The sequence below is a fragment of the Camponotus vicinus genome, unplaced genomic scaffold (genome assembly GCF_025532165.1).
Source record: "Camponotus vicinus isolate PSW18456_S1 unplaced genomic scaffold, iyCamVici1.0 SCAF_5, whole genome shotgun sequence".
NCBI lineage: Eukaryota > Metazoa > Arthropoda > Insecta > Hymenoptera > Formicidae > Camponotus > Camponotus vicinus.
Window position 1 is genome coordinate 10035160 of NW_028141977.1, and position 25836 is coordinate 10060995.

General features: G+C 37.5%; 1 protein-coding gene and 1 long non-coding RNA gene across 3 annotated transcripts in view; one reads left to right on the forward strand and one right to left on the reverse strand.

The window, feature by feature from the left end:
• The window catches only part of Mesr6 (misexpression suppressor of ras 6), a 582772-nt gene that overhangs the window by 144233 nt on the left and 412703 nt on the right, over positions 1-25836 (reverse strand). The window lies entirely within an intron of this gene.
• Positions 8545-19665, forward strand: LOC145972205 (uncharacterized). Its single transcript, XR_014439092.1, has 2 exons — positions 8545-11110; positions 19527-19665. It is a non-coding gene; the product is annotated as an uncharacterized LOC145972205 (long non-coding RNA).

The window sequence follows — 25836 nt, forward strand, 5'->3', positions numbered from 1 at the left end:
GAGGAAAGAAGAGATCAGGCGTTTTTCTCTTTTTTTTCAATGAAACAAAAATAAAGCTGTCGGCATTATATTTTTGACACCCGTTACGTAGCAAGCATCTACGTGTTACAGACGGTTTCCACCTGCCAGACTTGAACCGGTAACCCTATTCCTTTGATATCTGGAATCTACAACCCTCTCCCTAGACAAGGGAATGCTCTCTATTTTTGGGGGCCGGCTCTTAGAGAAGAAGTCTTGTATAAAATAAAGTTTATGCGTCCTACTAGCTACGAATTCTCGGCGAGTTAAGTCTCTTAAATCTTGGGCAGTGTTGGTCGCGCCATATCGTTACTTTTCTCACTCAACTCTCGATTCTCTATAGAAAGATCAAGATTTAAATTTTTTTTACGAAACGAAAGATTCATATCGAGTAACACTGAATTTTAAATAAGTTTAATTTTTATGCGCGTGGAATCATTGTAAATAACAACAATCAATGTCTAAAAAATTATTATAAAAGTTTTGCGATATAATAAGTGTATTATGATAAGTGATATTTCTCTTTTCTTCACATATTTAATGTTGAAGAAATATAAATTATCATATATATTATTTCTTCTAATTTGACCAACATTTATAAGAATAGAGATTTTCCTTAAAAACTAAACATTTACAAAAATTCATTAAAATATTATTTTTTTTAATATAATGTGTATTCTAAAAAAATATTATAAATCATATAAATAGAAATGATACAAATTTTTAATTAAATCTACTTCGCAATCAATACGTACTTTATCTTTGTAATTATATTATCGCAGACGGGCGAGGGAACAAACAGGAAGAGTATGTCTCGAACCGATAAAGTGTCGGATCGTTTTCCGGTCGTTGAGGAGCTCTCTTCCGTCTTCCCGAAATCGCCGATCGTCTGCCAGGCGCTGCTGTTAACCGGGCTTTTACGGTCTTAACCGAAAGTATGAAAGAAAAAAGAAGGGAACAAGAAGGCGTACGTAAGAGGACATTTCCGTGCTGTTGTTTGTATGCCGTTTGCGATAGCGATTCGTATACGGTAACGACTCCTTCGTGTTTCCGGTATGTGTGTTTTGCCATCTTCCTTTCACTCCCATTCGCCGCGATATCGTTCCATGGCAGTAGTGTTTTCCGTGTCTGCATCTTAACTTTTTTCCATTTCATTGGATAGTTAGCTGCTCTTATGATATCGGTTGCTTATTATAGTTTGTTGACAAAGAAAAGTCAGACATCATTCAAAAGTTTTAGTTGTTATGAATTTTGCAAAAATTCCTGAAAAATATCTATTTCTTCAAGTTTTAAATATAATAAATCAAAGTAGGTTATATTTGAAAAGGATTTCAAGAGCAGATCTTATTTTTCTCTTTCTCTCTCTTTGCATATTTTGATAACTTATCAAATGAAAAAAGGCATAGTAATGCCATTTGATTCTATTATACTTCAAACATTGATTCTATTTTAAATTTTTTGATTAGAAGTATATGTTTATTATGATTATTTATCTCAAATATTTATATGTATCATTAATAGACTAGATAAGTTAAAAAATAAAAAAAATAAAAAAAAGTTTACCGAAAAAGTTTTAAGACTACACTTTCAGATCGCGTTTCTAGACAACGGTTTATCTCCAGCATTACATTTACAAGCAGTAAAACTCGGATGTCTCTGTCGGATACCTCGCGTCTCCCTTGATCCTTTCGGAGGTTCTCCGTGCGCGGCATAAAAACCGCCCAGTTCTCCATCTATTTACACTTTATCTGTTGCACCGTGATGCAACGCATTAAAGAGGCCGTAGCGGTAAAACCAACTCTGAAGAGTCTTAGAGGCGAGATAAGTTTCCTAAAGGCCGGTTTTGACGCGCCACTCCATTCCAGAATGGCGTGTATCGGATCGAAAGGGGATTTTTTCCCCCTTACGTGTGGGTGCATCTACACATGTGTATATGAGCGTGTGGGGGCGAGAGAAAAAAACTATACGAGGAAGCCGGTGACTCGGAGTTCAGGTCAGTTTTGTGCCAGCTGCGTTACACTGCTCGTGGAACTACACACGTGTGTGATCAACGTAATATATAATACTATTTATTTTTTTCCCCGGTTGTGCGCAATCTTGGAAAAGCATGATGCTGGAGCAAATAATTTGGTGCGTACATTCATGTATAAACTAATAGATTCGAATTTTTTAATTAAAAATAATTTTTCTGATTTTGTTAAATATATATCTTATTATGGCGATAATATTATTAAAGAATTATGATTTCGTAAAGATTACAAGAGCACGAAGCTGAAGAGAATCATGCCATTTAATTATCTAGAATCATATCTTAATCGTTGCACTTAAGAAGTGCCAATAATAAAATTTTATCTCTTTATATTTCTCATAATAAATATTAATAATAAATAGCATGTGTCTAAAAATATATATATATATATATATATATATATATATATATATTTTGCGTGTTAAATAATAGAGATAAAGATCGTTCAGTCACGTTATTATTCAGTGCTCTAATGACGTTATCTCTATAGAAGTACCTGGGAAACGCTAATGATTAATTCGCGTTTCTGGACCCTAAGATGAATAGATACAACGTATATTCTCAGTGGGCACAATTAAAGCCTCTGTTAGAGCGTAGCCATGCGGCTCTCAGCGATTCATGTGTGGTAATAATCGCCATTATCTACCAATAACATGCAATTAAACAAGTACTTGATTACACGACTCCTTGGCAGGAGACAAATGTACCTACGCACGCTGTCTGTGTTACACACTTTATATACATTCCCGTTGTGCAAGCACATTGTGGGATGAATACAAGATATCGTTGCGTTAAGTGTTTTTTAATTGCAGATTACATTCAAGTAAAAAATATTTCCAATAAATATGCAAACTTTGCAATATATATGACATATACATAAAAGTGCATCATTCGAATATACCACGCATACAATCAAAATATATTTAAATAATTAATATATCAGAATTTGGAGAAATTGTTTTTGTTTGCTTTTTTTAATTTTTACAAATTTAATTTTTGAAAACTTTAAAGCTTAAGAATTATCTTATATAAAATATGTTTCTTTTTCTCTACAAGGATTATTTTTTTAATATTCGAACACTTGAATCTCTCTCTTTATAAAAATTAAATTTATAAAAGTCAAAGTAAAAAAATGTAAAAAAATCTGATGTATTAATTATCTAAATATATTTTAATCGACATATTTGAGTGATGACATTTCACATAAATACATTACGAAACGGACCGAAATTTTTTTTGCACCTGCGAAAGGTCGTTTATTTTGACTCCCGCACAAATCCAACCCTCTAATCAAAATCATTAGAAGCACAATATGCCACGAATGGGATAGTCGGTTCCACAAAGCTGACTTTTCGACAAGGTCTGCCATAAACGGAAAGCAGGTTTCAGGTAGGCAAGTTATCTAAAGAACGGTCCTATGCACACACTTTGAAACTGAACCTGAACTGAAACTGAACTGACATAGAAAGTTTGGGGGAATTCACGCGAACAAGAATACAGGTGTGCAAGAATTCTCGGTAGGAAAAAATACTTTAAATCCCATAACACGAGAGGGTCTCTCCTATAAAAATTAGGCGTCATTGCCTTTAGCGGATTGGTGTTCTCGGAGTAGTCGATTGTATATTGAAAAAAAATCATTTATCGTCAAACAATTGCACTCTTGTTGCTTCGTCAAGTCGTGAGCTCGAAACACAAAATTTATCTTTCATTTATTCTTCTATTATTATCAATTATTCAATAATTTCAATTATTCTTCTATTCCAATATTTTTCAATCATCAAATAATTATGGAGAAAAATGTTTTCGAAAAGAGCTGATAATGTTGTAATCACAATTAATTTTTAGAGATACTTTTCATCATGAAAAATTACAAGAATTGAAAACATTTTACGTTTATATTCGCAGCGGAAATTGTTAATCGTAATGTCGTAATAGTTGAAGACAATCTCACCAAGAGAAAACTACACGACAATTGAATTAACTGACAATTACCTTTGTCTGTGTCTCTTTTAGAGGTATATATGATTTCCGATTGGATACATTGCGTACACGGTGCATTTTTTTTTCTTCCGTGGTGTTAATAGAACCTCATTCTTTCGGTTCGCGTATCCATTAGCGGCCCGACAGCGGATTTTATTGACTTTGTGAAATATTCAGTGAGTGAGCGGAAGATAAAGGAAATCGTAAAATCTGCTTTTGCAACGTGAAACCGCGTCATCTCGATATGAATACCTAACTCACGCTGCTTGTGGGACCCTCGATTGACCTTTCTGTATAACGGCCATTCGTGAAGAAACGTAAGAATCACGGATATACGCCGTAGGTGGCGAAATAGTCGTCGGACATCATACCGGGGATTATTTATCGCTTTGGACGGTCGTAAACTACGTTTCGTTGTCTAACGTCCAGTATACGACTGTCCTATTTCGCGCTACGTAATAACGCCTACGCATGTGCAACGTAATGCAGTTGTGACCAGCGCTGGAAACTGTTAAAATAATTGTTTGGTATAAATTGACTGTTATATATCCTAATAAACACTATTTAAAATAGTGTTACTAACTATACAGTAAAATTAATTATGTTTATCGTTAACGCGTTTGGCACAAATGAATTGATTATCGAGTCAAGAATAGTTCCATATTTTCAGATATTGCGAAAATTATATCTTGCCTATAGTTTATTAAAAATACTTATGTATTTTTCGACAGCGGATTTATATCGGAATAATATCGAGTTGGAACGGATGCCTTTAGAAACGCGATATTATTTTATTCTTGTTGATTATGTTATTTATAATATTTATACTATACGATTTAACTTTATTATGGTGAAAATTTGCGTACTTTGTTGTAGTAATAAATAATATAAATCCTTTGTCGTCGAATGAAATCAAAAATTATTGATCGAGAATTAAATTACAAAATAAATCAGATTAGACGCTGTAAAACGGATCGTCGAGAAAAAAGGGGTTAACTGCCCCTTCCATCTCGCGGCATCTTCATCGCGCAATGACGTAGCTATTAGAGGGATTGATACGCTTAGCTTGTTTAAGCGAAATCAATTACGGCCGTCGACAGGCCTACTAGCATAATCTGTCGGTTGTTAGGTACGCGCCGCCTGTGCGACGTCATCTCGGTAGGGTGCCATCACCCGGTGGGCTTCCAGGTATTGCGAAACGCCGTCGGCGTCCAATCAGAGCCGAGGATCGTACACTTAAGCTCGTGTCATTCGATTGAATTAATCTCCTGGATTCTTGCTTACCACGGAGACGCAATCCGTTATCTTTAATCCGAAGCGTTTAAAAGGAAAAAAAATACCACCGAGTCATTCGCTGATATTGACATTTTCCTCGCTATCCTTTGTGTAAGCGCGCCAGTAAAGTGATTTAAAATACTCTTGCTAAAGATTTTACAGATTGTTTTCGATTAATCGATATTTAAAGTTTAACGAGTTTAATTATGTTATATAATATATTATTAATTATTAATTTGATCTGAATTAATCCGATATTTTAGCATAAATATTTTAATAAAGTATCTACATTCTTAATTATGACACAGAAGAAATCTAAATATGTTATTCGAACTGAAAGATGTAACATCGATTGTTTCAAAATGGATCTATAACATTTCTTTGTAAAAAAAATTATTCTAATGTAGATCGTATAAAATCTCGATTTGACTTGTCGAGAGTGTCCGCGTAATCCTTTATATAAATTTCGATGCTGAAGCATCGTTGATATGTATATTTGAACATACCTATGTGATGCGCAAAGGGTAGCGTCCGGAAGCAGCAAGGGTGTAATAAAAATGCAGATGTGGCTGATATTGTAGAGATCGATCGAGGCAACTCGACCATTCCGCGGCAATTTTGATCGGTTTCCTGTGCACTTAGCTGCACGAGTTTGCACAAATTGCATCGACACGCGCCATCGCGGAGAACCCCCGTTTGCACCTAATTTCAAGTTAATCGGCTGGAAATGTCCGCCATGAAGGTATCTGTTTTACCGACTTCGTGTACGAAGGGGAGGGAGGAAGTACCGACTACGGCTTATCGGCCCCTTCCGGCAAGGTCGGCTTATATCGATCTAATGGCATCGTGTGCTCAAATTGTCACTTTATTTGTTTCTAATAAATAGAAGTTGAAAAATGCAGATGTAAAATAAAAATTTACAGTTGAGATTAGTTGCTATAATAAAATTCACAATAGGAAAACGATAGTTCTGATAGAAAGATTTTATTTGTTAATTCTTTAATATGCATATTATTTTATAATAATTATAAATGATTATTATCATTATCATATTTATTATCATTATTCATAATTTTTTATCATATTTGGAAATGCTTATTATCATATTTATTATTATTATCATATTTATTATTATTATCATATTTATTATCATTATTCATAATTTTTTATCATATTTGGAATGCTTATATATATAATAAATTTTATCTATTTTTGTTTCATTTTACACATAAATTTTAAATCGCTGTTTGAGAAAAATTGTTATTGAAATAATAATATTCTAATTTTTGAATCATTTTCCCTAATTTTTCTTTGCAAAAATTCAAGATTATAAATATTAATATAAAGTATTTTAATTTACTTAATTATATATTAAAAAAGACATGTTTTTCATATATTGAAAAAAATTAAAGAAGATTAGAAATAGGGGTAGTATTTTATCTCTCGATATCCACTACCAGATGTCGCGAGCGTTTAGTCCATGTGACATGATAAAAAGTAGTAAAAGGCGCGTATCGATATCAACGTCTGTTGCAGGAAACTTCTTTAACAACATGTGCAGAAGTATATTTCAATTATCGCGAATTGTTATACGAATAAATAATCAATGAATAAATAAAAACACTTTTTTACAAATATTTAAAACGCGTATCTAACAATTATATTTACATTTTTATTTTTATCTTTATCTATCTATATACATGTATCTTTTCAATTTATGTATATTTTACTTTGTATAAATTTTTGAAATTTTTATGTATAAATCCAGAACCATTTCCGCGCTAAAATATTTTATTAAATCGCAACAGATACGTCTCCTCGATAAACGCATGATAAAATAATAAAAATGTATAGAAATTAGACACGAAATTTATTTAAAAAATCCCTCTTTCCACGTATACACCTACATGTAACGTTGTATACGCGATATCCGCCAGAACCTGTTCTCGTGAAGCGGGTTTAATGCATATTCCGTTAGACGACGCATACGTAGGCTGGCGCCAGCTACCGAGAAGCGTCGCAAGCGCATGCAGCCTCTCACTGGGTGACGAACTTATATTTGGCGGAAAATCTCGCGTGGCGGAGATCGGGGGAAAAAAAGGGGAAGAGAGGGTGGGCTCGAGGGGAAGAGGGGCGACAGGGGAGCGCCGCCGAAAGAGGGTGGAGTTTGGTCGCGCAACGTGTTTGCATCGTCGAAGAAGTAGGAAAAACGGCCCGCGCGTGCTCTTTTTTTTTTTTTTTACGTCCTGTCGCCGTCTCTCGCCCCCGTCGTTCGACGGGGCTGCTAGGCGTGGTTTAAAAAAGATTTAGCAGCTCGCGAGAGGGGGAGGTGGAGCGAGCGTAGCGCGGAATTCCGGAGTATCGCGGACTGCGACGTCGCGCGGGAAGCGTCGGGGCGCCCGGCGTCCCCGGTGGGGATGAGAGGGGAGAATCCGTCGCCGCGACGGCGGTGGCGGGCGACGCGCTTCGCGCGCGCGGGAGGGGGGCGGCGGGGGAGGGAAACGATACGCACCGCTTCGGGCAGACCGATCGAGCTCGACAACAGCCAGTTCAACGCGCGCCAATCTTCTCTCAAGATATTTTCTCGTGCTTGACTTTCATGCGTCATGTTCTAGCTTTCTGTTCGGAAATGTACTCGCGTGCGAAAGACACATGTCAAATGAAGAGACTGTTGCGTTATATAACATTTACATTCTTTCGATTAAGGCTGTCGAGCCTCAGTCGGTTTCTTCAGAGGCGAGATCTACCGAAATGCACTTGACTTGGAAGATAGCACGAGAAATTGTAGAATGATAAGAAGGAAAGGGAAGAAAAATGTGTGCGTGACGATGAAAGTGCTGGAAGTGCCCGTCGGATGGAAATTCAAGTGCTCATGTTGTAGTTATGATTCTGTGCGCAGGAAAGTTTGAATATTCGGCAAGAATGTGTGCACGGTTCCTTGGTTCGTATGTCAATATTCTCTCGCACGATGATAGGTGCTGGGTTAAAACGTATTTGCAACGAGATTTTTACGTCCGATATAAAAATAACTTAATGACAAAATAATAAAATTTATATATACACAATGACGAATGATAAATTAAAAATTATTTTTAAATTAAATACATATAACAGCATGTAAAATTAAAAATTATTAATAATTAAATTAATAAAAATTATTTATAAATTAAAAATTATTTTTAAATTAAATACATATATAACAGCATGTAAAATAATAATTTATATTAAACACATGTGACAGCATCATCCAGCATGATACTTTCTTACGTAGAAATAGTTTTCAGTAGCCAGTATTTAATGCTAGATAGAATCAGACTACATAAGATCTTAAAGGGAAGCGCGTCTAATAAAGTCTTCCATGAAACGAAGCTATTTACTAAAGTGCAAGAGTGTGAATGCTGAAATAAACAAAGCGTATGTATGTAACATTGAAAAATAATTCATTTTCACAACCGTCATTTCTTTCGATTGAGTCATGCCTATTGCAATGGATTATTAACGCATAATTGAAAGCTCGCTGTAATAAGTTACGATAACCGAACTATAAGTAAATTGCGCGGTAAACACTTAGTGCTAATAACAGTGACACGCGATAAGATAGTTTCTCAGCCTTACTTAGCTTAATGCGTCAAATGTCAAAGTTTCCATTCGACAAATCGATCCGTCTTTGTCTCGCACGAGGTGAATAAATGACTCAAAGTGTTTCTCGCAAATATATCGATAAAACAACAAAGACAATTAAAGAAAATATACGCGAGATCGTGCATGTGCGTTATACGTTGCAAAATTTTGCAAAAATTTCTCACAACTCCAAAGTTAAAATGCGCGAAGCTTATCGAAGGTCGATTGTAGAGAAAAAAAGCGGCAAACGGTGCGACACTTTCGGTTATCTTCTATCACTAGCGGATCTGCCTCTATTTACAAAGTCGGTATTTTCGCAGCGTGGATAGCGCGTAACGCATGTTGGCGACGTCGGAGCCTTCTGTCCCCCACTCCTCGAGTTCGATCTATTCCTCCCCACCGCATACGCATTCGATATTCCCTACCGACAGTATTGCAACGTACCGGACGCGACAAAGATGGAAAGATTCGCGTGTAGCCCAGCTCGAGCAAAACGGAACACGTGCCGTCACAGTGGGGGCGGAGGAGGAGCGAGGATAACACCGGGGTAGGGGATATCTATACCGCGACGAGAGGGGTACACTCGCCGGCTACTCTCACCCTCGCACTTACCACACCCCTTCTACCAACCAGTGGTGCGCGTTTTCTCCCACATAGCGGCGCTAACCGACGGGATCTTTGTTGCCTGCCACGCTCGAGCGGTGTTTCGGTCGCGGGTTTGGACGCTGGTGCCGCTCGGCGGCTATCGCGCGAACTTCCAAGGTCGTGGAAGGGTGGTGGAAGGGTTAGACGGTGGGACGGAGCGGAGAGAGGAAGCGAGCCCGAGGGAAGGAAGGGTGGACGAGGGGGAGCCGGTGGTGGGGTGAATCCGGAGAACGTATCCGACGAGGATGGGGACACGCTGCTGCTCTCAGGACGCGCAGAACATCAGAGTGGATCGGAAAGGACGGGTGCCTCTCTCTCTCTCGCTCACTCTCCCTTCTTCTCCTTCTACCACCTATCGCTCCGTCTCTGTTGCTTCCCGTCATTTTTCTCACTTCCACGCTCCTCGTGGAGAGGCAGAGGAACAGAGCCCGATGGCGGGGCGAGAGCCGGCTTACTACGCGGCGAAACGTTACCACGGCGTTCAGTCTTCAGCGATCAAACCGCCAGGTAGTATGGACCTTCCTGAGCACAGTCTCTTCTACTCTCAACGTTGTCCTCTTCCTTATTTCTGGTCACGGTGACAATAAACAGATGAAACGAGAAAGCATCGATCACTCTTGGTTGATTTCAAGCGGATTCGATTTTGAAGATCCTCAGTCATGGATGTCAGAAGAACTCGAGAGAGATTGTTAATAGTTTCGGTGCTTAGTGTAAAGACCAAGTTAAAGTCCAACCGAGTTTTTCGAACGACTTGTAGCTTCTCGTCGGAGTGAAGAAGAAGAGATGAAATTCAAAGCTGATTGAACGAATCGGAGTTAACAGATGTTTGCAAATGTCTATCAGGAGGAAGCTTCGTTTGAAACTTGGGAAAATGAAGTCTCAAGAGTATCTTCGGCCATAGAAAGATTAAGAAGGATTCGAGAAAATTATTCAACGCTTCAAGATGATGTAGAAAAATCTACGAAGCCAAGAAGTCGCGCGAGAAAAAGTAATCGTACTCGCAAAAACAGGTGCGTGCAATGACGCTAAAGTGCAATCGCATATACAGTATAGGCGAATGACACGAGAGTTTGTGCTGCACCGTATTAAGCCACGTGATATGCCAAATCGCGCGAGTCATCTTCTGTCATTTCCATTCACAAGCATTCGCGAAATCCCATTCGCGATCCGGATGGTGCATAAAATCGAGATGAAGGAATCTTCGAGTTTCAAGTATGCTGCCTATGAAGATCGTAAGAACGTTAAAGGTGCAACGTAACAGTGATCACACTGCGTTCATGGTATCGTGTTAACGTTGTCCGATAACGATAACAAGTAAGGAAAGGACCCGCCAAGAAGAGCTGCGAGTGCGGAAAGTGTACAAAAATGTAAAAGTGGTCAAAGTGGAGTAAAACTGCACTACATGCTACTCGAGATGCAAGCATAAGTTCCGAACGTAACATATCCACTAGTCTTATGTTGACCAACTTGTCACTTGGACGTGTAATCCGCCGACGGCACTTATGATCTGAGATATTCAATATGATCAGATAGAGAAGCGAGGTAAGAAAAGTATCCTGAGAATAATTTTTGAATAAATTTCACACTCATTACCGCTATTATTTTATTCCCGAGAATTTAATTGTAAAAAATGACACAAGTTCCGTTTTCCCTATGATTAAAAATGAAGAATTATCGGAGTTATTTGTATCGCGAGAGGATTCAAAGGCTAAAATAATATTTCTTTTCCTATTTATAAACAATGTTCTTTCTGCAATTAAATTAATAAAATTCCAACAGCCACAAGTTAACATATAAATATTTTTCACAATATATCGAATTTTGTAAAGTGAATTAAAGAATTTGAAATTTATTAAAATATTGTTTTACAACTTGATAATTAAATGTTCTTTAAATATATGCAATAATTTAGTCAATATCTTACTTGAATTTTTCTATATGGACATATTTTAGGCAAACATGCCTTTTCAAAAGCGAACCAAATCTTTTTTTTTGAAAAATTTAAAAAAAAAGATTGTTATTTATTTATATGCATATTGATACTGTGCACATAAATGATGCATTTCTTCTCTCAGCGTTTAATATTTCAATGTTCCTGATATTAAAAATCGGTTTTTAAATTGATTTATTGAAACGTTTTTTTTTCTAGCAAAAAAAGAACGCAATCGCATTTATATAAGCGTTCGTGTATTCACATTTCGGGAATGACTATATATGCACTTCGTGTGAAACGTATCGGGGTTTCTTAAAAGACTATGGGATCTCGCCGAGAGTGAGTTCCGCAAACAATTTTCGAGTGAACATCGTTACTGGGATAGATCCACCTGTTAGACAAACAAGTTGACCGCGAATGTCCTTCGCTTTAGTGTGCTTTGAGAGTCCACCTGTGGAATATGTGAAGGTTTTCGTAGATCGGATGTTGACCTGGCAGACCGGAAAATTTGTCAAATCCACGGAAAGAAAGGGCACGTGCCGCGTAGCACAGGTAGCTGCACCCCGGGGTTGCATTGTACGTCGGTCTGCGAATCTTCGTGCCGTTCCTTTGAAGATCTTAATCCCACATTTAAGAGAATCCAAAAGTTAAGTGCTCAGATTGAACTTTGCCAGAGCGAGGCAAAAAGAAGAAGACTCATGCACTCTTTTCGATCAGTTTCGTGCGTCGTATCGACAAAATATTCCAAATATTTTCAGGTTTAATGTTTTAAAAGATTTAATCGAGAGGATAAATAATATTTTCATACAATATCATTTAATTAAGAAAATTTAAATAAAAGTGAATTCGATTAATATTAAAATAATATTTAATTTTTGGATGCTTTATATTTCTTCGATTTTATGAGCGATATCTCTCTCATCTATTTATTTATTTATTTATCTATGAATCTTTAATGAACCTTCCAAAATTTCAAGTTAAAAATTATATAATTCTGTGTGCACTTAGTTCATATTTTCATTTTTATTTTTAAATGTTGCAAAGTGTGATTATTACTTATTGCATATAAAATCTTCGCTGATATGTGTGTTATTTTAATGCAATATAAATTATTCTAGTAATTATTATTTCATGAAAATCTGATTTTATTATAAATATAAGATTTGACTATATACATGTATAATGAAATACTTATAGGAAAAAAGAACAAGAGATAAAAAGAAGAGAGAGATACAGGGAAATCGATCACAAGAAATATATTTTTCGACGTAAAATTATACACATTTTCTGTAGAATAGAAGCGCGCATTTTCTAAGGATAGCCAACAAAGAAACACAGAGATAGAAAACGAGGAAAGATATGGAAGCGATCACGAGATCTCGATTGAATGACGTATCAAGGAGAATACTAATCGCACGCGATCGAGTCGTTAGAGACGGATATTGCGATAATATTTCATAGCGGCTAAGCTCTCTTATTGCGCAAGACTAACTAAACGTACATCTGCGGATATGTGTATTTTTTTTTTATTAACAAAAATCTCGGATCTCTGTAAATCATTGTTAATCCTTTTTGAAATCGCACAGAACAATCATCGACAGATTTTCTAAAGTAAACACAAATATTAAATATTTTTCGACCTTTTGTTGCATCGCGATAAATATATAAAAAATACGCGAAATGCAGCGAAAAGAAATTTTTGATCGAGAGAAATCGCGGAAATGTCAACTCCTCTGAGGTAGAAAGGACCTATCGTGTTACAGAAATCTATAGGAGCGGTTGTCTCATTCTCAGCCGTCGGATACTCGTCGCGCTTAGTCACTTCATTTCTCGAAGGCGCAATTGAAATTATACGGCACTTTACGCGAATCATTTTTTTTTCGAAGCTTCAATTAAGAATTTAGATTTACTCGTTTTGACGAAACGTCACTTTAAGAGGCGAGATGTGACGACTTTTGGGACTCAGTGGCTACATCTCGCATCGGAAGTTTCGTTTAAAAGAGACAATCGTAAGGAGACGAAGTCTCTTTGGTCGCCCGAGAACGAAGCTGTCTGTATAAAGCTGCGGTTTGGTACATACCCTCGGGACCCTCCCTTTTTTGGGCCTTATAGAGGCCATTATCCGATCGTGGAATTTGAGATCTGGCCCTTTCAGCCGCGTGTCAAATTATCCTTGAGCACAATGCGCCCGTTGATTGATATCTTCAGTCGTTGCTCCTGCAACGTGGCTCTTGCCTGCTTCGTTCTTTTTCTCGCGCTTTCTCTTTCCCTCTCTTCCGCCCGCTTCCTCCCTCCCTCTCCCTCCTACCACCCCTTCTTCTCTATCCGACATCCTTTTTCTTCTCTCTCTCTCTCTCAGGACCTTCTCGCGTAGCGGACCTGTACAAAGACGGGCCCAGAAATGCTTCTACTCTCGCAACCCTTCCACTTGATTTATTCTAAACCGCTGTGTGCTCTCTCTCTCTCTCTCCCCGATACCGACTTCAAACTCGTTCTGCCGTCGAGAAAAAATGATGTTACGAAACTGGAGAGCTCCGTAGCATTGTGGTCCCTATATTGTATAAAACTCTGTCTCTCGATGAAGATCTATTGTAAAACGCATTGAATCGTCTTCTTCTCAAATTTATCCAACGCGCTCACTTCGCGTCGCTGTCAAAAATTCCTTCGCGACTGCGTTCCACAAACGATTGCAATTCGTGGCGATGATCGCCATCGATGCGAACCGATTTACTTATCCATTAATACTTTCGCGTTTAAGCGAACCTCCGAATCCTACATATATATAATTCGTCGATTATCGTTATAATAGCGGATGTATATAATTGCGTCTTCTTAATTGCGCTATATTTTCCCTCTCGCGCACGCAGGCGTTTTCCGGGTGATGATAGCGGAAGTCGATATAGCTCGGGAGATAATCGCGCGGTGCCCGTTCGACTACACGATTTTCCTAATCTAAACTTCGTGAGTTAGGAATCAGCGATGGAAGAAACGAGATATCCGTATCGGTTGCAGCTGTCGGTGAAATGTCACGTCGTTCCTGCCGTGCCACGAAAGCGACACTTTAATCACCGGCAATTACGCATGGCCGAATTAGGTAATTACCTTACGTGCTCGCGCGAGCGCGCGCGAGGGGGGAGGGAGCGGGGGGCAGCGGGGGAGGGGGCGGAAGGCGGGAAGGAAACCCGTTTACGTCGTTACTTAGTCCGTTTTAGCTCGAGTTAGTGTAATTAGCGCAAGACAGGGTGTACGCGAGCGCATTATGCGCCGAGTTCGCTTCGGAAACTCGCGTCTTGCCGTTACCCCCCGTTTCGCTTTCCCGCAACCGTTTCGGCTTACATCATGTCGGTCGGTCGTTTTCAAACTTTCCCGTCATTAGCCGCCTCTCTACCGCGCACCTCCGAAAAGCGCGATTTCTCGCCGGCAACGATTTGCGTTACGCGCTCGGGCTGCGTGTTACCGAAAGTTATAGATTGAGCAAGATCGACGATGATGCACGATGCATTTGCATTTTTCGCGCACGAGTTTGACGTCCAAAATGCGATTTCTAATGTGCAGCGATAATTTGTCGTGTAAATTGTATTTTATTCGAAATAAAATCTGATAATAGGGTTATTGCTACGCCTCGTTTCGAAATTTGATAATATAAAGTTGATCTTGAAAATAAATTAGTAAAGATTCTGCACGATTTTTTATTGAATAAGCAACGATTATTTGGGCGACATATAAAAAATGAGAGATGAAGATAAGTTGAGAGAGTAAACGAAATTATATAATTTTCAGCTTAAATTTTTGAAGAATTTAAAAATGTATACCTAATAAATATATAAAATTTAATAGCATTATTTTATTTTTTCTGACATCTAACATCTAATTATTTCTACGAGATTTCTCTCTACTTTTTTATTTCTGTGAAAATAATTTTCTAAGATCACCATCTATAAAGTCACTTTGTGCATAATATATATATCTCAGAAAATCTCGTATAAAAACTTTGTACATACATTAGAAAATATAAATTTGTTCGCAAAGATCGATACAGATACAAACTGATGGGGTTTTGCGAACGATTCGTGAATACGTTCTTTCATGTACCAATCTGTAACCAACGAAGAATTCTCCGCGAAACCTCCCATCCCATATTTTTTCATCCGTATGTGTTCACCCGATGATTCATGTATTCACTTTTACGGGCGCGCATCGACGTATTCCTATTGCATTTCGAACAGTCGAACGAGCGCCGAACGACCGGAAGAGAGTTTTCCGCGTCGTCGCCGCTAAAGGCGGGTTCAGAGAGGATTTTCCTCGCTTTTCCACTGGCTGCTAGGGTAACGAGGTTACGCCTTAAGTATTTGCTCGTCGATTTCACGACGATGGGGTCCTGCCACCACCGACGCCTGTCGTCCACCCCCATCCTACCTCCCTTTCACCTCCCCTCTACTGATTCGTCACGCGACTTCTTTTACCGTAGCATCTATATTTCGAGAGCTCGAAAAATTCATCTTCTTTTAAAATGTCTTACGTGACTTTTCTGTCTTTCGTCAAAATCGATATCCATCTTCCATTAAATTTAACAAGTTTAATATGTCGAAGTGATCTATAATAATCTCTTGAATGCTGGACACACATTCTATGTAATTTATTAACTCATGGTTCTTGTATATTTGTATACTTTTTCTTTGTTATCTCACATATTAATCCGATCGTACGTAAGATATATTTGTTTATTAATCATTATCAGGAAAATATTATTTTGGATTAAATAATTACGCAATAAAATTGTATAGAATAATTAAAATCAAAAATGTTTTCAACTAAAATGCAAGCTTTAATACAACTTGCCTATTTCTTAATATCACAAGTATTTTATTTAATATCGAATTATTGGAACAAAAACAAATATTCGTTAACGTAAAGGTAAAAAAACATTACGCGATTTGAAATTAAACTCTCTATCTCCCATTTTATTTTTGCAATCATAGGATTGAATATTAGAACAAAATCGTTGACGTGCACGATAGTCATTTATCTTGGTTCTTCTGGTATCTATTACAGTTCAACCTCTCCTGTTCCAAGATAGCGACGTCAATTAGCTAGGAGAGCAGTCTTATTCGTTTGTTGATATTTTACATAACCATCTTTACGTTGCATCATCGTTATGTTACATAAAACGAGTCAATATTAGTTATTAAACTTAGTAGTGATGTTGTTCAACGACTAGCATTTCAACATTCGCTTATAATATTCTTCATTTCACTAAAAATAATAAAATAAATTCAGCAGATACGTGTTCCAAGATAAATCATGCTATGACATAAATTAAAAAAACGTACGCATAAGTTTGTAAAATTCATTTGTGTGTCTGTGATAATGAAAATTAAAAAATATCATGCAGTTTTGGCTTATATATTTCGGTTTATATAATCCTCTGAAGGAAAATTTTTCAAATGTTGCACGGCTACGATCACACTGTGCTCCATGGGAGAAAGAATCAATGTCGAAGGTATTGATCCCTTCACAGGTGTGTTAGACGTGTTATCTACTCTACCTTCTCTCTTTCTTTAGTGTTCGATTTTTCAGGTATATATATCTAGCCGATAGCTCGATACCTTTAGAAGGGTGCATACGATCCTGCTTCAGGTCATGCGTAGCGTATAAATATTGTGCACAAATAAGGACGGGCCGCGCTTATTTATAGGAATTTTATGAAAATTGCGTCTCTATACCAAAGGGGGTGACAACGAGCAAAAAGATGCAAAAGAGCTTGGATAACCATCTGGGTTCGCACGGAAAACTTTCCCTGACAGAAACGCACACGTGAAATATTTCACCAAAGCGTTAGTTTGTCATATCATAATTTTTTTGCTATGTTTAATTTTCGCAAATTCTCGTCCTTTATAAATACAAGTATTCTTCTCACGTTTACTTGTAAAGAGAGATTACAAATAAAGATTTGAAGAAAGAAATTCCATAAATAATAAAATAAATATCGCAGTTCCAAGATTTATTTATGCCATATTTTATAAACTTTTTTTTATATTCGCAAGTATATTTTATTAATAATGTGTGAAAATTGTTAAATATAAATGTAAAATATTCTAATCTCTCGAAAATGGAATGCTGCCAAGAATTTCGTGAGAAACTACGCGATGGTCGTTTTATGTTAATACGTGAAAAAAAGTCCCCTCAAAAGTTTTCTCGTAGGGTTCCCAAAGAATATTAATAGGTTCCATATCCCCATCACCCTACTGCGCCGAATTTTCGTGTTAAAGGGTTAAGCACTACCCCGAACCACCACTATGTATCCTGACTTCTGTTCTAGGTAGCAGCAAATCTTCTCGTATAAGCTTATTTGATGTTAATACGTCGCAGAATAATATATGACACAGCAGTCCTAGTAATATTAATTTTAAAGGAAGCGACGACAGGATTGAAACAGATGCAAAGTACGTTAAAAAAAATATCTCGCTCGTCGCGATAAATTTGTAGACATGTAGAATATTTTAGAGACTTCAATTCTTTATCTCAATTTTTGTAATAAATTTTTAGAAATAAAAAGATGTAGACAAACTTATTAAGTTAAATAAAGGTCAAACAAAATTTAGATCATGCAAAATTGAAAGTGGAACAAGAGATTCTCGTGTGCAAGAAGCAAATTAATAAATATCGAAAACCAATGAGACGAGATTTGGATTCCGAAGAAGATATTACACGGAATAATCTGTAGTTGGTGCTCTCCTATGCTTCGTGCTTTTTCTCTTCGTTTTGCCTCCTTCGCTTGATGTGATTTATAATGAACACCCTGTTTGCCATGGTGCTCGATCGCCTAACTTCGAGGACGGTTTGCCAGTTTAAAAATAAAAAAAAAAGATGAAAAATAAAAAGACGCGGTGCACAACAATAATATGAGAAGAGAAGAAGAGGGGGAAGCAGCGGGAATACATAATGTACTAAGGACGAAGGTAGGGCACGTCATGGACCAAGCATGAAATTGAGTTTTGAAATCGACTTTCGACAAAAAAAGTGTTATCAGATAATATCTCGTGGGATAAAAATAGATTTTATGTGCAAACTTTTCAGTCAATATTGCAAACGTGTCAGGCAAGATCGTGTCAGACAAGGCGCTTTCATTTTTGCTTTTAAATAATTCTGAAAAATCTTAAAAGTATAACTTACATTTTTTCATATCAAGTCATATATATATCTGATTTATAGATTAGTTTTTTGTGAAAGATCAAATATCAACATTAAATAGCAGTGAATGCTTGAAAAACATGCAACGCGTGTGGATTTGTAACTGTAACGATACGATACGATACACTTCGTTCCCTTCCTTACTGAATTATTCATTCGTTTGTAGGTACATAAATGTGGTTGTACTCGCATGTCACACAATCTCTCGTGGCTCGTAGAAATAAGTAGCATTAGCAACGCATTCATTATACTAATTACTATTATAAAGTACTGTCATACGTTGAGACCATGCGTATTCCTTTGCCTTAAAAAAGGGTTCGAATTAATATGCCCGGCCGACTGCCAGGAGGTAGGTCGACTCGAAAAGATTGTCATGGAAAGTCACGTATAATAAAAGTTATTGTCAAAATTATATAAACTGATTTCGATGAAAACATATTCCAATTTTACAGAATTAACTTAAAATAAAATATGCAAGCACCACATCATGTTTCTTCAATTATCTTAAATTACAATAATTCTCCTTAGAATCAAATAATTACGTTTTATTTTGCTTTTTTTCCATCAATTAAAATTATCTGATATGCCAGTTAAAATGTTAATCACAAAATTATAGAAAAAATATTACATTTCTCTAAAAAAAAATTGTGATAAATTATATCGGTTATAGTTTGTCAATTATTTCTGACATACAAAAACTATAAGTACACTTGTCGAACTTTTGATATAGTCCAGATGTATTTTATTATTAAACCATGAAAGTTTAAAATCCGTTTCACAGTCGAAATGACATAACTGTCCAGATATTAATCTATTATTCTCTTCTTGTTTTAGATTCAAAGCCCGGAAAGAAGATTGCAGTTACAGCCAGTGCCTTCGACCGGTAAGATGCTTGAAGGACTGTTAAGCCGTAAGCAATAATGCAATATAATCTGTTTTAGGAAAACGTAATAAAAAGTTGATAATAAAAACACCGTTTCATGCAACAGTTAATATTTTTATAAAAACATAGCGCGCGTTCGCGTAGAACATTAGTCGATTATTTTCAAAAGCCTCAGGCTTTAGGCTCTTTCTTCAATGGAAACCCTTCTTCGTTTTAGCGTCTGTCTCTGCAAAATTTTCGGTTTAAATTTTCTGATCCACAAAAATCTCATTGTCATCCCATGACCAAATATCAATATACCGTGAAAAGTCGCACGTTATTGATGGAAATTAGGAAATGGTGCGCGTTACGTCATCGAGAGTAGATCAGGCCGAGTCGAAGAAGCCGGGAAGACGGTACGGCCCTGCCTCGGTGGGCAGATAGGGTATAATCATACCAAGTTTCGTATCTCGAGGGGGCCACGGGAAGATGGTCCAACATCTGCCGCTGCAGGGAATCTCTGCCCACATGCTGGCCGACCCGCGCGCACACGCACACACACACACACGCGCACACGGACACGCGTATGCGCGCGTGTGTGCGACGCACACGCACGTATGTACGCCGGCAAAAAGTGACGTTGGTACACGGTGGGACGTCATGTAAATTCATTCGAAACACATGGCAGGGCTCAGCGCGGCGTTTCTCTCGTGCATAAAGGGTTTCAGAAGAGAAATCTCTGAAGAGAGCGCGCGTGAGAGAGGGCGCGCGGAAAAACAAACGATAACTTCGACTTTAACTTCGCGTGCTTCCCCTTTGTACCGATGTTTCGTCCGTATAACGTCGTTGCGCTTGAGAGTCGGATAAATTCTCAGATTGCTTTTGCCTTCTCGGAGCACTTTCGCTAAGATGTAAAGTGTGATATTTTAGTTGATGGCAAATTGTTTTGCGTGGAACGAAACGTTTCATGAATATCCTGCCAAAATTGATTCTGACAATAATTAATAATGCTATTAATCACGACATTCCACGTGTTTGAACATATTTATTGATCAATGTGACAAACGAAGAAAAATTATTGTAGCTTATTATACAGATGACCAAAAATTATCATAATTAGCTATCACGTGCATAATATGACAGAAAATATTAAAAGATAGTTTGCCATACTTTATCGCGAATAATTCGATACGATGCTATTTTAATAAATGCATACCTCTTGTATAATAAGATATACAAATAACATATGAATTTATGTTCTTTATCGTAAGAAAAAGAGAGAGAATATTTTTTAATTAGATATAATATATAATAATTAAATTTCTCGATAAATATTTATTTCTAATATTATATACACTTATATTACATTCTTCGTTATAAAAAAAAAATAAATTTTATTCCACCAGAATACGCGGATTTTGTTTTTACAGTATTTCTGCAGGGTATATATTAATGATGCTATGTGTATGATTGTTAAGAAAAAAGGAATAAACTGGAAGAAAGAATCATGGAAGTCAGCGGCATTGCAAGAATGCCACTAATTAAAGTCATCAAGCCAGTTGAACAATTATGATTAACTATGTACGTTGCCTAAACGCTTACATCAATCGTCACATTTACGAGCCGCTGAGCTCGCTTTATTTCACTAATCCATTTTTATTAGAGAAAGAAAATAGATATTTGCCATAATCCCAGATACATAGTATATTAAAGAAAATAATATTCTAATGGTTAAAATATTATATTAAAATTAAAATATATAGAAAGAAGTAATTGTTTGAGTAAATGAGAATTAGTTGGAGACATGAGCAAATGCAAAAAGAAGAGAATGCTCTTGATCGAAGTGATTTCCGAGAGAAAGATGAGTCGGTTCACCGTCATTCTCCTCTTTTTTTCGAGAGAAAGAAATGTCTTTGTTATTATATATATTCGGCAAACCGGAAGATAAAGAGTAGCAAGAGTCTTCTAGACGAAAGTCAATTTCGAAACGCTTCCGCGCCATGCGAGAGAGAGATAGAGAAAATAAATACTGTGGTATAATAAAGATAACGATTTAAGTTTGACTTTTTATCGCCGGAAAGCTAGGGCCAATGACTCGATGAACTCATCTCATGTCTCGACGCTACTCAAATTTATAAGCGCTATGCATGGTGCCTTTTGAATACTAAAGTATTATCAGAGTGTTTCTAACGTGAAGCACAATAATTAATTAACGCTTGACGCTTAATTACGTAGATATAAATCGTGCTCGTTACCTTCGACGTTCGGATAATTTTAGGTATTGCATAGATAGTTATATCCATACAAAACAGAGCGCTGTACAAAATAAAATTAGTGTACAATTAATTTATTCGAGAAATAATATGAAATTATTGTAATATTAAAGATAATTTCGATACTTTATACAAATTTATATAATTTTACATAATTATCTAATTTTTTCGAATTATTTAATATAATTATAAGAATTTTCTATCTTCTTTTTTTTCTGCAATTGTTGAGGATAATAATGTCTTTCGTTAGAATATCTCATGAAGATGAAAATTCTGAGATATTATTATATCATTATATTAATTAAATATAATTAATTAAATCCTATCATTTTATCGGGATATTGCGTGAATTATAAATTACATTGCTAACATGTGTTCTGTAATAATGTTTACAACACGATCAATTTTGGTTAGTTTTTAACAAAGAATATAATTAACACAAAGAATAATGATTCCAGCGAAAACAAATATAACAAAAGTAGCACTCCGATAAAAAGTTTTACGGTTTGCATTTTTTAGGAAAAAAAAATTCTAAGGCTTGTATGACTATGTCAGCCGCACAGATGAAACAGACCGTATTTCTCCGTGAAACTTAACGAACTCTCCTGCAATAGGACACCATTAAAAAAAATTCTCGAGCGTCATGTCGCAGGAGGCACGCAATGGTGATGAACGCCACGAGTGGGAGGGAGAAGCTTATAAAGAGAGAAACGAGAAAAGAAAGAGCGACGACATCGCGAGGCGTTTCACGCGAACTTATGCAAATGCAGCGCAACGCGCGCACATTGCGCAGTTAAGTAATGTTTATGGCTAACATACACAGACGCTGTAATTTATAGTTGTTGCATTCCGGCAGAACCGCGAATAACATTTTCAGATAAGGGACAACAATAAGTATTGTGGATTTCAGACAAATATCACCGCGAAGCTTGATATAAACCGGGACCTTTGACTTTTGACAGATATTCCTCGATGATTTATAAATTCATCCGTGAATATGTAATAAAACATCTCTCCAGACATAAAAATTCCAATAAAGAATAATCGAATATCACAAGTCGGAATTTATATTAAGATTTAGGAGAACAGGATTCATATAATGTCATGAATATATTTTTCATAAACATCTTAAATTTCATAGCAACAATATATATAGTAATTTTTTGTAATTACAATCGTGCAATTATTTTTGTAAGATTCTAGTCATTATTACGATCTGGGGTTCATTCTTCGATCTCACGTTTGCGAACATCGAGAATTTGCCGGTTTTTCGACAAAGTGCAAAAGGGCTTATCGCGCACGTACGTAGACTACGTACAGGTAGCTTTAATTATTTAAGCTGACATCGAGTGCACTCTCGCCGAAAAAGTTTGTGCCGCGGTAGAAACTCGAAAGTGCATTTCGTGCACGTAACGAACTTAAATGGTCAGAGCGTGCACACCGGTTGCCCCGCGACCATTATCAGATCAATAATTGCGAAGGAGAACCAAACTTCTCGAACTTTGAACTGTTTCTAGTAAATTCATACTGCCACCCGGACTCCAACGTCTCTCTGTAACCCGATAAAAGATATCCATGATCTTTGAGAGAGTTATTAATGGCCCGATAAAGTTCCCATTAAATGCAAAAATATATAACTTCAGATTCGAGAGAAGTCGATCTTTCTATCTCTGTATTAATTTTTATCTATCAATATTATATAGAAAATTTAAACAAACGATAATAAAACATAAGTAAAAGTTGGAGACGCTGGATTTTAATTAAGAAGAAAATATCTAGTAAATAAGTACATGTGCTTCGGAAATCACTGCACGTGCTTCTAATTTTGCGTGACTATATTCTACGCATAATAATCGTTTAGGTATATTAGGCCAATGCAATCTTGACTGACGCACAACTGTTGCGGTGCATAATTATTATTCGCCACACGTTACGGCATGTTCCAAACCGCAAGACGATATGGTGTCTAGAATCGATATTCTCAGGTTAACCATATATTCACACGTATACGGGATAGAGAGGGGCTCGTGGCGTTGATCGTCACGTCGCCCAATTAAAGTCTCGAGGTCGTTAACGAGCAAAATAATTAGTACAACAACGATGATGGAAGGAGGACGACGAGGACAACGGTTCGTTAGCCTATCTTTCTTCTTTAAAAACCGTGCTGCTATCGCGCTACATCTGGCAAGAAGGCAGACGCAAAAAGCGCCAGACGTATCCTTTAAGCTCGGCGACAGAGAGAGAGAGATGCGTCACGAATTAATACATCTAACGAAAGACTCGCATGCCGTATGCGAAATCATTGCGAGAGACCGAGATGTATTCGTAAAGAGAGTCAATTTTCAAAGTAATTAATTGCCCGGAGTTCTTTTCTGACGGACCAGCCGATACTGGAAGCGCGTCCCGTTCCCTTTGCAAAAAACGCAAGAAGTTTCCGCTGCCGGAATCACTCGACAGACACGTGCACGCTAAACGTCACATTTAACCGATTGTCATCGGATGCTTCGACCATCGTGCGCCCGATTGCTGATAGTAATTGGATTCGATCGGGAATTCCATCCGTCTATGGGAGCTTTGGGAGTTAAAGCGCGGCGTTAACGAAACTTTAACGTCGAGTTAACGACGCGACACGCTGAGCCGGTAACCCATAAATGCGCGGATGCCAGGGGGTTAAAAGCGAGAGGGAGAGAGCCGCGAGAGGGACGAAAATGCGAGAGGGAAGGAAGGGAGAAATCTGCGAGCGCCACCCTTTCGTATGCAAATCCCGGGACACCTGGAGCCAAAGGCCGCATGCAAATCGGCGCTCGGGCCATCTGATCGAAACGGAACCTCCGCCTCTGAACCGGTCCCCGTTTTTTTTTGCGAGCCCCGAAAATCGCGTGTCTCTCTGCCATATTTTTTTTTTTCACCACGGTAGAATCTCGTCGCTAGGAATTTACGCGATCTCGTTGCAGTTTTGCGCGATACTCGCCAATTATTTATACGAGAACAAATATATGTAAATTATTAACGTTCGTTAATTATTTCTCTTTCCCATTGTCTTCATTAGACAAGCATAACGATCAAGATAACGGTCGATAATGTAACAAGATATTCTCTCAATTTCTTCCAATCATTAAAGAGATTTTTTCAAGATAAAATTACCATTTGTCCACGATAACGAGTCGTTCATCAATCAAGCGAGGATCGAATCGGGGCACGATAAGTACATAATAACCGATATATATCTAAAACGACTCGTTATTACGTGGGATGGCCGATCTAAAAAATTGGTACGCTCCATTAACCGCGAAAAAAATTGTTAATGTATGATTGTCCGGCGAGCATGACACCGGCATGGCGATCTCATATAAAGCGCCGATCGCTCCGAGCCATTTGATTAATATCGAGCGATCGAGGCTACCGTGAACGCGCCGTCCGTTGAAAATGATACCGCACGAACGCATCGGCGGCCGTTTTTCCATTGATTTATTCCGCTTGCAAAAAGCAAGCGAGAGGAGCATCGCGTTTATCGCGATGTGATTATCTGCGCCAGTAGCAGCACGCCCGTGGAACACGCCGCGCCCCGTCGTAATCATTAATTATCGCGCAGATAAATCGATCGCGCGCGCGTTCCTGCGCGCGACACGAGTTACGCCGGCTCGATATGCGCAGCCAGGTAAAATCGAGCGGCGGTGTAAGAAGAGGTGTAAACTGGCGGGCAACCGATAACGCGGAAAAAAAATAAATAATCGCGCGCGACGATAACGCCGTCGAAAATATTATTGTTTGCCGACGCCACATTTCTCACATGTGGGTGCGTGTGCATTTCGTCGCTTAAAAAGAGAGCCGATAGTGTTTTATCATCTCGATGAAGTGATTGTTGGAGAAACATATCGCGTAATATTTTTAATATTTTTCGTTATATCATGTCGATATGATATTCCGTCTTACGCGAGTCCGCGCGGAGGATAAATTATTCCATTGGTACGCGATAGCCGGGAATTTTTTTTTCCTAGCACACGCAATC